At 35.3% G+C, this 15,524-nt stretch overlaps 1 long non-coding RNA gene across 2 annotated transcripts in view; it reads right to left on the bottom strand.

Moving 5' to 3' along the window:
• LOC113630852 (uncharacterized) overlaps positions 1–15,524 on the bottom strand; it is a 60,725-nt gene that overhangs the window by 24,573 nt on the left and 20,628 nt on the right. For both annotated transcript variants that reach the window (XR_003437116.1, XR_003437117.1), the window contains exon 3: positions 5,913–6,132. This is a non-coding gene — a long non-coding RNA (uncharacterized LOC113630852). The remainder of the gene's footprint in view (positions 1–5,912; positions 6,133–15,524) is intronic.

Genomic DNA, 15,524 nt, shown 5'->3' with positions numbered 1-15,524 from the left:
CTTAACACCCAACAGCATGGCAGTAATCAAAAATTGAACAAAAGGATGTGGAGAAATTAGAACACTCATACATCCCTGGTCGGAATGTAAAATGATGCAGCCACTTTGGAGAACAGTTAGGCAGTTAAGTTAAACATAGGGTTACCATTTGACCCAACATTTCCATTCCTAGGGATATGCCCAAGAGAATGAAAATATATATCTACAGAAAAACCTGTACACAAACGTTCATAGCAACTTTATTTATAACAGCAAGATAGTAGAAATAACCCAAATATTCATCACTGATGATTTCATAAACAAAATGTGATATGTCTACACAGTGGTATATTTTTCAGCCATAAAAATGAACGACATACTGAGTCATGCTACAACAAGGATGAACCTTGAAAGCATTGTGCTAAGGGAAAGAAACCAGACACAAAAGGCCACATGTTATATGAATTGATTTATATGAAATATTTAGAATAGACAAATCTCTAGATACAGAAAATTAATTAGTAGTTGCCAAGGGCTAGAGGGAAAAATGGGAAGTAACTACTGTTGGCTTTGGGATTTCTTAGGGGGCTGATGAAAATATTTGGGGATTAGATAGTGACAGTGAGTACACAATCTTGTTAACATTTGAAAAATATAACTGGTACATTTTAAAATGGTAAATTCTATCATATGTAAATTAGATATTAATAAAAAAAAATTTCTCACCACCTGCCCCCCACTGCCAATGATTATAGTCAAAGTTAACGGTAAAGGATGACTCACACTGTCACGTTCACACTGACAGGGAAGGAACGTTTTTAACTTCCTCTTCACCCGTATCAAGTCTCTAGTTAGCCTGTGAGCAGTGATCCTATTTTACCCTCTCCCAGTCCTCCACACATCAACATTGTATACAACTAAAACCATGTTATTGACACTGCAGATAAGCTAGAAAGAAAATAAATTTTAAAAGGGCAATAAAATATGTTGTATGTGAGAAGAAATTATCAGAACCTTCCTTAAAACTAGTCTGATGATATTACTCCTGCTTTGCAAACACCCAAAGGCTCCCTATTACCTTCAGAAAAGAGTCTACGTTCCTTATTCTGACCTGCAAGGCCTTTGCAGTTCTAGCCCAACTTCCTAGAATCAGACAAGCACTTTCTAAACTCTAGTCACATTGAATCTCTCACTGTTTTCTGAACATAATTTAAGAGTTTTCATGATTCAGAACCTTTAAACATAGTTTTACTTCAAACTGGAAAGTAGGATGTCTTTGGTTGATTTGCCCTAGAGTGGTTTTATAGCTTTCTTTTCTTAAAACACAAATTAATGGCTCAGTGGTTACTATTCATAACTCAACCAGTGAATTGTAGGTCTATTTCCTTTGATAAACATGATCTGTCAGACATAATACCATCATTCTAAATACTGTGTTAAGAAAAATTATCCAAAATTTAGGAATAAGACAAAATAGAACTTCTTTCAATGTTATACTGGAGCACTGTTCATCTAGGGGAATGGAGCTTTGTTTATGTGACTATTAACTGCTGATTAAGGCCCAGACTCTGTGTTTCATGTTAATTATAGATTTTTATTTGGTAGAGATACAAATGAATTCTTCCTTGTAGAAGAGTTAACCACAAATGTTATGGTTTTACTGACTATAGAATATTACGTTGTTTTGTAGCTGACTCAGCAATCTTATTCTGGTTTTCTTGCCTCATTTCCTATAGATACTCATGTCCTCAAATACTCTTTGAACCAGTGTTATCATCTTCCTGGTTTCCTTATTAGTGAGTTAAGTACACGCACTTATTCTACACTTGTAGAAGAAGTATGTTATTTCCTTTTATATTTCACAGTTTTACATTAAGTTACTAATCTAAGTTGTCTGGTTTTCAGAAATCTTTCCAAGACTTGTGTCATAATCAAATTTTTTAAAATAAATTTATTAATTTTATTTATTTATTTTTGGCTGCATCGGGTCTTCGTGGCTGTGTGCAGGCTTTCTCTAGTTGCGGTGAGCCGGGGCTACTCTTCGTTGCGGTGCGTGGGCTTCTCATTGCGGTGGCTTCTCTTATTGCAGAGCATGGGCTCTAGAGCGCAGGCTCAGTAGTTGTGGCTCACGGGCTTAGTTGCTCTGCAGCATGTGGGATCTTCCTGGACCAGGGCTCGAACCCGTGTCCCCTGCATTGGCAGACGGATTCTTAACCACTGTGCCACCAGGGAAGCCGATAATTTTTTTTTAACTCCAAAAGATTTTTTTAAAGAAAAAGTCCATATTTAAAGAAGAAACATGAGCCTTTTACATTTCAAATCAACCTACTTTCTCGTAGCCCAATGCATTAAGTATGGGTGATGAGCAGAGAGCCTTGCAGGCATATACCCCTTCTGCATCTGTTTCTTCAGAGTAATATAAATCCTATGTCCTATTTTCACCCACAGGCAGGTCCTTGAAGAGATATTATTTATGAAGTGGAGAAATAAAGGACTCCAAATGATGTAATAGCAAATCTGATTAATGGAATCCATGTGAAATTCTTGACATTCATTTGCCTTAATTGAATGCCTAATCGTGACTCCCAGATGTTAAGACTTTTTTTTTTTTAATGTGGGCATGTAATATATAAACTTTTTTCTTTCTTTTTCTTTTAGAGATTTAAATTATTATTCATTTTGAGATTCCCATTAAATTGTGCTGTATCCTCAAACCACTGTTTACCCAACAAATGTTGACAGAAATGCTTTTGTATGAAGCTTATTCACTAATATTTAAAAATGCTAAAATAATAGAAGAATAAAAATGCAGCTTGAATTTTGGTATATCCATTTATAATTACCCACAAAAGTTTAAAAAAATTAATATGTAGCAAAAAAGAAAAAAACATGCTTAAAAATGGTATATGCAAACTGATGATAGATGACAGACAAGATGTATGTGGGTTTTAAGAAAAATGATAGGGCAGGGTAGACTTACATTCTTGATATTCTTGTCCTTGGCTTATTACCTTTGGTGCAGTAACTATAGACTTATTCCTGATAATACATTTATTGCTTAAATTCTTCTGTTTTATGAATTACCTGGGTTTTCAACATTTTGCTTTATATCACACTTCTCTAAACACTAATAATATCATACTTTTTAAGTTTTCCTTTGAGTTTTTTAGTTTTGCTTGGTTTTTTTTGTATTTAAGCATAAAAATCTGAATTGAATAAATACACTTCAGATGGAAAGTTAAAATTCTTTGTGGAAAGTAGTTGCTATTTTTATGCCACAATATAAATAATAAGACAAAGAATAATTCTATTTTAAGTGAATTTGCATGGTTTTGATAAGTTTCAGGGAAATGAATCTTTGGTTCCTGCTTTAATTCAGACAAGAAGCAAAGGATTTTATGAATAAAAGATTTTTCAATATGCTTCATTGCTACAAAGTTTCTTTTATTTCCCTAATGGATTACTTCGCTATTATGAAGAAATGACTCTCTAAAGGACAGTCATTTATTACACCTGAGCCTTCCTGGTCCCACTTGTACCACATGCTGCTTAATAATTTGCCATGATTTAGGAAGGTTGCCATGATTTAGGAAGGTTGCCATGACCACTCAATTAAACAATGGCTTTGGATGCAGCCTATAGCATGAGGCACATCCTTAGCACACATTGAGAACCGTCTTGTTAATTTGACAGAATCCAGCAACAACCACAGTGTTATGAATATCCCACAGACAACAGACAACCTATCCCGGAAGACTAAAGTAGTCACTAGTTTTCTTTGATACAACTAGGCAGATGTGGTGTTGCCATACAGTAGAAATGGAGCCATGGAGAGAAGGAAGTAGACTACTCTCTAGGACACTGGATTTCTAATTCTGGCTCTAATACTCTTTATTTAGCTTTTGACCCTTGGGTAATGGTATTCTGAGCTTTGATTTCCTCCTCAATATAGAATGTGAGCTATAGCTGATAATTTCTTTGACATTTCCCTGATCAATGGCACACTTCTATGTAAGTTGTGTTAAAGGTAGAAAATACTTTGCAAAATATTACCAGGATATTTATAAAAGTCTCACTGGCTTATTTCCATGCTGCATCCTGAAACAATGTGATTAAAAATCAAACATTATAAGGCAGGATAACTAATTTAAAACTGTAATTGTCAAAAAATTTTATTTACTTCTGGGCCAGTGATATAGAATTGCCAGACAATATACTTTAACAGTAGTTTTACGGCAGAGCTTCCCATGGGAAAAGCAGACACATGTCCTTATTTCTAGATAATGAAATCTGAAGGATAAAGGAAATATGAATGAGTTATGAAGATAAATTTTACTGAATTCACAATTATGCCTTGGACCAGTCCTGCATTATTAAGGTTTGGAATAATCTCCATCTGGTAAATTTTTTAGACTGTGGAAAATAGGTAGAATGTATTCAATAAACGGTATAGGTATAGTCTTTGAAGTAAATGAATTCACTTGGTACCTAATTAAAACAGATTTAAAACTAACACTTTAACTTTTAGCTTCTTTTTTTTTTACTCTATCATTTCAATAATAATCTGTTTGTGAAATTCAACATGTAATTTTATTTTTTACCTTCATAGGTCTGCTTAAAGTAAATGAGTATTAATTTACATGGACTATAATGTCTAGGGCAATATGACTGTGTGGTTCTCTTTGCATGATACCTAGTATTAGTAGAGTAGAAATGTGAAACACTTTGCAGTGCTTCCTAGTACAGTGCAAAGGTCATAAATTTGGAGCTGGCATATCTAGTTTCTTTTCAAATCATTTCTGACTGATAACGGACAAGCCAGTTAGAGTTTCTGAGACATTTTCCCCATTTATAGAAATAGGCATAATAATATTATCCAGGATCTTTCCAATGTGTAAACAATAACATAAAACAATGACATTTATTTGCAGGGTAGTATCTGTGCACATTCACTCAAGTAAATTATTTTTCCCATCTTGCTAGACGTTAAGAGCAAGAGACGCACTTGGCGGTTTGATCAGGAATAGGAAAGGAGATGGAGGAGGAGTGGAAGGACAAGGACAGCATTTTACAGGTTTTCAAAATATGACATGTGCAGCTCGTGTCTTTAAAAAAAAGCACTAGTAACGCCTATCCCACATCACCTGTGAGCATTAATTGAGAAAAATGTCTTAAATGCTTTGAGGTTTTCTCTTTATAATTTCTAAAATAGAAATAGCTTGTTTTACTTGATATAAAGGATATCTGCCATTATAATTTTTTTTTTTCTTTTTGCTGTACGCGGGCCTCTCACCGCTGTGGCCTCTCCCGTTGCAGAGCATAGGCTCCGGACGCACAGGCTCAGCGGCCATGGCTCACGGGCCCAGCTGCTCCGCGGCATGTGGGATCTTCCCGGACCGGGGCACAAACCCGTGTCCCCTGCATCTGCAGGCGGACTCTCAACCACTGCGCCACCAGGGAAGCCCTGCCATTATAATTTTGATGCATATCTTTAAAGACTTTCTGTACCTAAATAAAGAGAAAAAGTTCTCCAAAGAATGAGTTTCTATACGTACAATATTTTGAGATCTGATTTTTTCCTAATAATATCAATTGAAGAACTCCTATGTCAAATACAGATTTACCACATATTTTGAATGGTTGAATAGCATTCCATTTTATGGATATATTACAATTTATTTAAGCAATTCCAAATTGTTTGACATTATCTTGCTTATAGGAGTGAAAAATTGGAGGCTATAATCAACTTTGCTGTATGTAAATACTTGTGCACTTGTCTGAGTGCTTCCTCAAGATAAATTAGTCAACAGTTATGCCCTGTATTCAGACTTGACATATGGTGCTGAAAGCCAGTGTATTACTTACCTTTATTGCATTTATAAACTCACCCCCCAAACTTAGTGGCTTGAATAACAATAATCATTTATTATTACCTATGGTTTCCATTGGTGAGAAATTCAGACACACTAGGGTTGGGTTGGCTGTACTTTGCGATATCTGGATCTCAGCTGGAAGACTAGAAGTGTAGGGGCTACGGTCATATGAAGACTTGGTCATTCACTCATATTTCTATGTGTCTGGTGGTTGATGTTAAGCACTGGCTGAGTGCCTACCTTCTTCACATGGTGGTGGCTGGGTTTCAGGAGGAAACATCTAGAGAAAGAGACAGAGAACACTAGGTAAAACCATAATGTATTTTATGCCTTGGAAGTCACACAGTATCACTTCACCACATTCTGTTAGTTGAAGCAGTTACAAAGGTCACTGAGATTGGGACTTCCCTGGTGGTGCAGTGGTTAAGAATCTGCCTGCCAATGCAGGGGATGTGGGGTCGATCCCTGGTCCGGGAAGATCCCACATGCTGTGGAGCAACTAAGCCTGTGTGCCACAACTACTGAGCCTGCGCTCTAGAGCCTGCAAGCCACAGCTACTGAGCCTGCATGCTGCAACTACTGAAGCCCATGTGCCTAGAGCTGGTGCTCTGCAGCAAGAGAAGCCACCACAATGAGAAGCCCGTGCACCACAATGAAAAGTAGCCCTTGCTCGCCACAACTAGAGAAAGCCCTTGCGCAGCAACGAAGACCCAATGCAGCCAAAAATAAATTAATTAATTTTAAAATAAAGAAAAGGTCACTGAGGTTCAAGGGGAGGGGACATAGACCCCACTGCTCAATGGAAGAGAGTTGATGTTGCATTTATAAGAAAAACGTGACATGGATTATATATTGCTACTGCTCTCTTTGGAAAACAGTATCTGCCCTAGCCGGTATTAGGACTTTTGATATATATTTTGAGTAGTATCTTTGCCTATCCAATAATATGAAAAATAGTATTTCACTATCATTTTAGTTTGTTTTTATGATTAAATATCCCAAACATTGTTTTACAAGTTATTTACCATTCATATTTTTCATGATTTTTTGTTGTTGTTGTTTGACATAACCTTTATGTTTCTATGGATGTATTTAGTTGTTTAATAGTGACTTATAAAACATCTTCATGAATTGGGAGATTCGGATTGACACGTATACACTGATGTGTATAAAGTAGATGACTAATAAGAAAAAAAAATCTTCATATACTATATTGAGAAAATAATTCTTTGTCAGTTTCGTTGAAAACATTTTTTCTAGTGTGTCATTTTTTTTATTGCTTTATTGCATTATTCATTCTTTGTAAACTTTTAAATATGTTTCTATCTTATATGCCATGCTTAGGTATACCTTCCTTACCCCAGAATTACAAAAACAACTTTTTTACTTGTATTTGTTTGTAAGTTACAACAAAATAAATTCCATATAGATTAATGACAGGATCTAACATTTTTCCAGGTTTTTAGCTATTCATTTTTGTTTGTTGAAATCATCAAAATAGCAACACATTTTTAAAAATAGTAATATCCAAAGAAAAATAGAGAAGAAATCCAATGCTGATTATGTTCTGTTGAATAATCTGTGCCTGTTCTACATATGGAAATGTTACATTTGTCATGTATTAACTCCCATATATGCTTGAGTCTCTGGACTTTTTATTATTGATCTCTATTGTAATTTAATATCACGTTGCTTTAATCATTACAGTTTAAAAAATACATTTTAATATCTGGAAAGCTCCCTTTATCTAATGTAATCCATGAAAAACTGTTAAAATACTAGGTCTCTAACTCTGCTTCCTCCCTGGTGATATTATTCAGGCTCATGGCTTTAAGCACTTTCTATGATGACAGCTTCCCTTTTCATATCTCCAGTCCAGGCCTCTTCTGTGAATGCCAAAGCCAGTTACTCCCTAGGAAGTTGAACAGGCCCCTTTGTTTCAACAAGTCAGAACTAAACCCTTAAATTTTCTTCTTCTCTGTAGATCTTCCAGGTCTTCTCCATCACAATAAATAGCATTATACCAGCTACTCAGGTAATGTGAAAGGCAGATTTAGGGTTGTGGTAGCCAATCGTCAGTCATTATATCAGCGTAGAAATGGTTGAATTCTTCTAACATATCCATTAAAATAGGAAATGTGACTTTAGGGGGACAAGTTAAATCTACACTGAATCTGGAGTGTCAAAATTTGTGCCTCATTTAGCAGGTGAACATGGGGTGCTAAAAAGGTGAGTCAAGGACCCTTGGTCCTGCAGAGTATGTTAGGAGTTTATTTTTGTGTTAATAGAAGGGGAATTGGTGTCTTCAGCCTCTCAGGCCATTGTGGTTTCTTGCTAGTTTCTGAGGACTAAACAGTGTTAATAAGTTTGCCCATAAGCAGGAATGTACTAATACACTTCTGCATTTCTCATAAAGAATATTTTTTAAATACTTGTATCCTCTTATATGCTTTAAATAAAGTAAATATGTAGTTTGAAAAAGTGAAGGTCAAAATAATCCTGAAGAACATACCAAGTGAAGAATTATAGACTTCAATAGGAAGTAAAGGTTAACATTGAAAATCATACATTAAAACAAGAGTAAGTTCCATTTTCACTATCGTTAGATGAATAATTTAAAATATAACAACTCTAATAAGAATATAAAATCAGTGGAACAATATAAGATGATTTTGAGGAAAATTTAAAAAATACACATGAAACAAATGATGAATGAATTGTATACATTATTATTTGGTGATAGATAATAATTTTGCATCTGGTGACCATCATTTTATTATTTAGTAAAAATAGTCATATACAGCAACAAGTTTTATAAATAGTAGTATCTACAGAAAACAAGAAGGAGTCTTGTGCTGTTTATCCTCCATTTGTCCTTTAGGTGTATTCTCTGCTCTTTTCCATGGTGATCTAGCCTCCAGTAGGCTGACTTCTACCGACTGCATCATCTTAACTCCCTCACCTTTTTAATTTCTCTTGGGTTCATCCATTGGGAGGGACCAGGTAGGTATCAGAGAGCAGAAGAGAAGGGGAAGGGAGGAGGGGAAGGAAATAGAAAGCCAAAGAGAGAGCCATAGGGAAAGAGCTAGAATGTGTTTTGGTTGCGAATATGTTCCTTTACTTGTAGTTGGTCCATTTCCCACGACTTAGCTCTCATCAGACTCAGTATCACCACCATGCTTTGGCCCCTTCAGGCTTTGAGGTGATAATGGCGTTCCAAGGTTGCTGCCCTTGGAGTACTTTACCATTCTTTGTTGGTCCTTAACGCTGCCACACTTCTGAAAATACTCTCTTCATTAAAATCTCTCTAATCATCTCTTTGAGAGAGCCTTCTGTTTCCTCCCTGGACCTTGATTGATGAAAGTTCCAACTTTGGTTCTTCAGCCGTATTCACAAAAGGAAAAAGTGTAGCTTGTGAACCCTACAGTGATCATCCTTACAAAGCTATTATGATCACTTACTACTCTTATATCACTTCAGTCCAACTCAAACTTCTTTTGGGTGACTTTGCATAAGCCAAGTACCAAGCAATAGCAGGATGATAAAAAGAAAGATGAGACAGAATGCCTGTCCCTCAAGAAGCTTGGCTTACTCAGCAGACAATTTATAAACACTTGAAAAATTTTAACAAGATTATGTTATGACAGGATGTGAAAAAGAGACATTAATAGAAAGTAAATATAATTGAAAGCAGAGAAGAAAATGATGATTTGGTCTAGCAGGAAAGGCTTCACTGAGAAGGTGGGACTTTAACCAGACCTTGGAAGATGTAAATATGCTCCTGTATGACTCCACCAGTAAGTGTTTCCTGTCTGTTGCATCACACAGACAGTATTTTTTTTTCATTTGGATTCCTCTTTCAATATCCTAGAGTCATTATGTACAACCCAAGGTAGTATCTACCCATGCCTACTAGATTGGTTTCTTGCCTGACCTACCCTGTGCCAGAATGTGCTTTGAGTGACATAATGATTCTTTGCTCATCTGTTTGATGCACATTATGCCAACACTGTGTCAGGCACTCAGGAAGGTTTACATGAGGAGAGAATTGCTAGACGATTACATAGGAAGGATTTGCTAAAAGTGACCCCAGAAGACTCCTTAGGGCAAGAAATGGCCCAGCTCTAGAGTCATCAGATCTGTTTTTAATCCAGCTCTTCCATCTGCTAGTCATATGATCTTAAACAAATAAATTTATGTTGTCCCAGTGCCCTTTTCTGTAGAACTGTGGCTTTCATATCTTCTCAAGGGGTTCATGTTGAGTTCTAAATGAAATAATATTTAAAGGGTTTATTACTCGCTCACCTCATCTTAAGTAATTTCTTATAAATGACATCTATTTGTATTCTACGACCTTCCTCTTCCTATTGTTCTTGCTATTCCTAATTATTAGATTATTATTATTTTACAGTGAGTAGTACACACATACCTTGCAAGAAATCTTAAGGTATAATAGCAAAATTACATCCACATTAGAATGTGGTAAAGAGCAAGATTGATGACACTCTCAAAATTGAATTCCTGATGTGGAGATCAAAAAATGTGAGGAAGGAGGTGAGATATACATGAAACAAATAAAGATTTAACCATAGAATCATGTGTTCCTTAGGAGAAAACATGAAATGTTAGAAAAGGAACATCTAAAGATGTAACTTAAAAACTTACTTTAGAGGAAAAAGAAAAATGACCTGACTGTGCTGGTCAAAAGGGGTCACCACATTCTAGGCAAAATCACTGAAACAAGAGATTCACACCTGGACTAAGTGTAACACATATTTTAGTCATAAAAGTAAAAAGAAAGCCCAGAAATTTAAAAAACAAGAGACCTACAATGTACTAAAAATGAAACAGTCCTCAGATTTCTCCTCTACAGTGTATGTCAGAAGAAAATGAGAAAATGAAACATCTACAGATTTGAGGAGGAAATTGTAATCCCAAATATTTATACACAGCCAAATTGTCTTTCATGTATGAGGACAACAGAACTACATTCACAGATGTGTGAACCTTAATCAAAGTTTTACAGAATGTATTGCCCACATACCTGTAAAAAGAAAATCCTAGAAATGATATTCCAACCAAGCTAGAGATTGCTGAAAATTAATAGCTCAAGAATGAAAAGCATAGGATATAAAATCACTTACAAATCTTTCTACCCAAGTTTCACCACAAACTTCAGTTTCTATGGTCTGCTTTTCTTTACTTAAAATTTGTCCTGAGAGATCTTTAATTATGATTTTTCACTCATTTCTTTTCACAGAGATATTTTTCATTCTTTTGTACGGCTTTTTTTTTTTAAAATATATAGCTCCATAGTATTCCATTTTATGGATACACCATAACTTATTAAACCAGTCTGCCATTGATGGACATTGAGATTATTTTCAATATTTTTCTATTTCAAAGAATGACGGAACTCTATTTGTAGGATAAATTTCCAGATTTGGTATTACTGGGTCCAAAAGTATATGCATTTGTGGTTTTGATATTCACTATCAAATTGTACCACATAGTATTTGTACAATTTTTTACTTCTATCTTTAATGTATGGGAGTATTCATTTCCCCAAAGTATCATTAACGCAGTGTATTATCATATTTGGATTTTTATCAGTTTTCTAGGTAAAAAATGATACCTCAGAGTAGTTTGAATTTATCTTATTATAAGTGAATTGGAGTACTTTTTCATGTGTATTAAGAACCATTTTTTCCCTTTACATGGACTGATTGTTCATACCCTTTGTCTATTTTTTTTTTTTTTCGGTACGCGGGCCTCTCACTGTTGTGCCCTCTCCCGTTGCGGAGCACAGGCTCCGGATGCGCAGGCTCAGTGGCCATGGCTCACGGGCCCAGCCGCTCCGCGGCATGTGGGATCCTCCTGGACCGGGGCACGAACCCGTGTCCCCTGCATCGGCAGGCGGACTCTCAACCACTGGGCCACCAGGGAAGCCCCCCTTTGTCTATTTTTAATTTCTAGCAGCTCTGTATATATTAGGGAGATTAGTTTTTTGTCTGTGATATGAGTTGCAAATGTTTTCTGGTTTGCCATTTTTCTTTTGACTTTTCCTAAGTTTTAGATATTTAGGTTTTAACATGCATGTGTTTTAATATATATGCAATATACATATTTTATAGCTCGATTATGAGTCATAGTTTAAGTCTTTCCTTCCCTAAGATTATAAAGGAATTTTCCCATTTTTATTCTATGACTTTTTTTTACATTTATATCTTTCATTTAACCGAAATTTATCTTGGTGTACATGGTGAGGTATGAATCCCATATATTTCTTTTGGTTTATTCAACATTATTTATTAAATAGTGCTTCTTTTACCTACTGATTGCATTGCCATTTGTATCAGTTATTAAATCCCAATGTGTATTTTGGTCCAACTAGTGTTCTCTAAGGAATGAGATTCTGGGTAATTCTTATTTTTTCTTTTAATTTTTTTTTATGTTTAAAATTTACTACAACAAACATATGACTTTTATAATTAGGAAAAAATAAATTTTAAGTTTTCTTCTCAAAGCTAGCATATAAAAATATGTGCATTCTATAGAATCTTAATTTTGTTTTTAAAAATAAAGAAACAGCACAAATAAAATGCTCTAAAATATTAACAGTGATTCTCTCCTCATAGTTTCACTATGGCTTACTTTTTCCTTCTCTTTTTTCTGTTGCTTTTACAATTTTATGCACTAGTGTATGAAAAATCTCTAAGTTAAAAAATTAAGTTTTTGTGGTAAATGAAATATGTCTTGTGTCACAGAGGAATTTGAGGTTATCTTATGTATTTAAAGTATTATGTGGAAATTAAATGTTACTTTCTGTCACTGACTTTCATTAACATTACTTAGATTTTCAGATCACATTAATTCAACTCCAAATTCCTCTCACATTCATCAAAAAAGCATGTTGACTGCCAAATCCATTCAATCAAATATCTATAAACTTTTTTTATAAAGTACTAGAAGAAACATTAAAATACATTCCTAAACTTCTGCTTGTAATAATTTCTGAACTAAAATTTTAGTTACAGAAATAGAAACACTAATAGTGCCACTGTACTGATAGCATTGTCATAATTTGTGACTTATATTTGCTTATTATGAGACAACGAACCTCAAAACATCCTCACTTTGACATAGCAGTTTTGTAAATTAGACACTTCAGAATAATTATTTTTCTTTTTATGGAAAAACAAAATTCTCTGACATAATTTTTCGGTGAGTCATATCTTTAAATTTTAGGTTTATATAAAAGGAATACAAATAATTGAACTTTTATCAATCCTTTTAATCTTTTACATTTGTATCCCCTTGCATAACGGTCTCAAGGGACTTTTTAATTAATAAATAAGCAGTGAGCTTTCAAAACACCAGGCAAATACACAATTTATTACTGAACTTGGAAGAGTTCATTCTTTCTTTTAAACCAAATGACAAAGCAGAACAAGTCCTTAAGTCATGAATTTTAAGTTTTCAAAATTTCATTTATATTCCCTCCCTTTCATTTAATATTTCTTCTCAGAAACAGCACCTACTTAAAAAACGAAGTCAGCTTTAGATTCGTAAATTCTGTATTTATAGATCTCAAATTAATGCGGGATTTCCGTAACCTAAGATGACACAGTTATGAAGAATAGCACCCCTACGATTTTTACCTTGTGTCTGACCACAGAAAGAGATGTAAAGTACAGTTATAGTCAGGATTCTCCAACCCAAATGTGCTTGTTAAGTTTGTTTATCCAGTCAAACCACATGCCACACAGCTGCAAACTATTTAGAGAAGGTTTACTAGACACTCCTCTGTCTAGGAATGTTTTCTTTCTTTTCGATTTTTCTGCCTCATATCACACTGGGGACTACTTAACGTGACTACATTAAGTGTTTTCTGAACCACTGCTATTTCTAAATAGTTCTGATGTCTTTGGGGGCATACTTCCCTCAAAAGCCAGATTTCCTTGGAAGGGATTCTGGTTCGATTGATTAATTTAGCATATTGAGTATATAGGTTGATACAAACAACCACAATTATTGTTTTGTCTGACAATGGCCTAGGTGCTGGGGCTGAAGCAGGGAATAGGGCACACGGATGGCTATTTTTACGGAGAGTACATCCTGGTGGGGGAGACCTAAAATCAATAAACAACCAAATAATGAAAAGAGAACATTCCAGAAAGAGCTGATATGCACATAAAGAATAACTGGGTGACAAGGCCTTTTTCAGGTCTATTTTCTAAAGAATCTAGAAGAGCATAATTCACATCAAGAGGCAGCAAATCTCTATCATGTTCCCTTGCCCTCATTGAGACTTTAGAGGGAGAAATAAAGATGGGGAATCCAAAACCAAATCCAAACCAACCCCCGCCCCCCCCCAAAATATATATATATGGTTTGCAGGGACAGAGCAAAGAAAAGGTATAGGCAGAACTGCTGGCCCAGAGAGCATGAACACCAAGACCAAGTGGCTGGGGGAACATGTGCCCACAGTTAAGTGTGGGCATCTTGAGCTGCCGTCAGTGTTACAGAGGCTCTAGGCCTGTAGAACTGGAAGTGACCTTTGGTCATTTATTCCAACCTTCCTGTCTTACAAATGGCATGGCTGGCACCTGAAGTGTGATGAGACTCACCCATGTCATGGTTAGAAATTTAGAACCAGAACTAGAAGTTAGCCTTCCTGGTAAATTTAGTTTATATCACTAGCAGTATTTGCTTTCATCTGGATTGTTTGTGATGTGGGTACTAGAAAACATGGTTCCTGAGCTAGAATCAAGAAGTGATAGTGTGAGATTTAGGTAGTCACAAAAGTAGGTATTCAATGAGTTTATTATATGGTAAATAATGTCTCTGTGCATCAGAACATCCTGCAAATTATTAGTGAAACTGGCTCGTGGATCCTCTTCTGTTGGGGTTATGGAGAAACACAAGCTCTCTTCCTTTTCCCCAAAATGATGAACCAAAAGCAGCTTGAAAATTGAAAAGATAAAGGAACTTGTGTTCAAGAGAAGTACTTAAAAAGGCCCAGACTAGGGACCAAAAATAAATAAATTAGTTAAAGAGTTAGGATGATTAGCTCTTTAGTTATTTGGAAGGAATTCTAGTGAAGATTAAAAAACACTGTGATCTGGTCTGTGGTTAAATCCCATGACATATAATTTTAGCAATCATCTGGGAGACAGCCAATGGTGGGGTGTAATTATGGAAATGCTGACATAGCAGAACACAGTGGAAACCAAATTAATTTTCAACATGCGTACCCAAGACCTAATAAGAAACTTCCGTGGGTGATGAGAAAATAATTGAGAAATTAAAAAGTGAGAATATGTGAGTAAATATAGAAAATGAACTGAATTCTCCCTCCCATCTCCATGATCTTTCCACTAGCGCTTTGTGCCCTAATCTGAGAGAATAGCAGCGTCTTGGAAATCTTCCCAACAAATCCTCTGAGTGAAGGTAAGAAGCTGGATTAATGTTTCAAGGCACTTTTTAATGCAACCTGCTTCTACTGACATGAGGAGAAAGTTAATTAAAAAGAAGAATACCTAAACTGTATTTTTGAAGTTGTTATTTTAAAAAAAGCATTAAATAACAACTATAACAATAACTATGAATTTACCATGGACTCAATTAGGGGCCCAGGAAAACTATAAAATCTCACATGAAGATAGAGCT

Source organism: Aethalodelphis obliquidens, unplaced genomic scaffold (genome assembly GCF_003676395.1).
Source record: "Aethalodelphis obliquidens isolate GAN/ISIS:26980383/991018 unplaced genomic scaffold, ASM367639v1 scaffold2, whole genome shotgun sequence".
Taxonomy (NCBI): Eukaryota; Metazoa; Chordata; class Mammalia; order Artiodactyla; family Delphinidae; genus Aethalodelphis; species Aethalodelphis obliquidens.
This window is presented reverse-complemented; position numbering and strand designations above follow the sequence as displayed.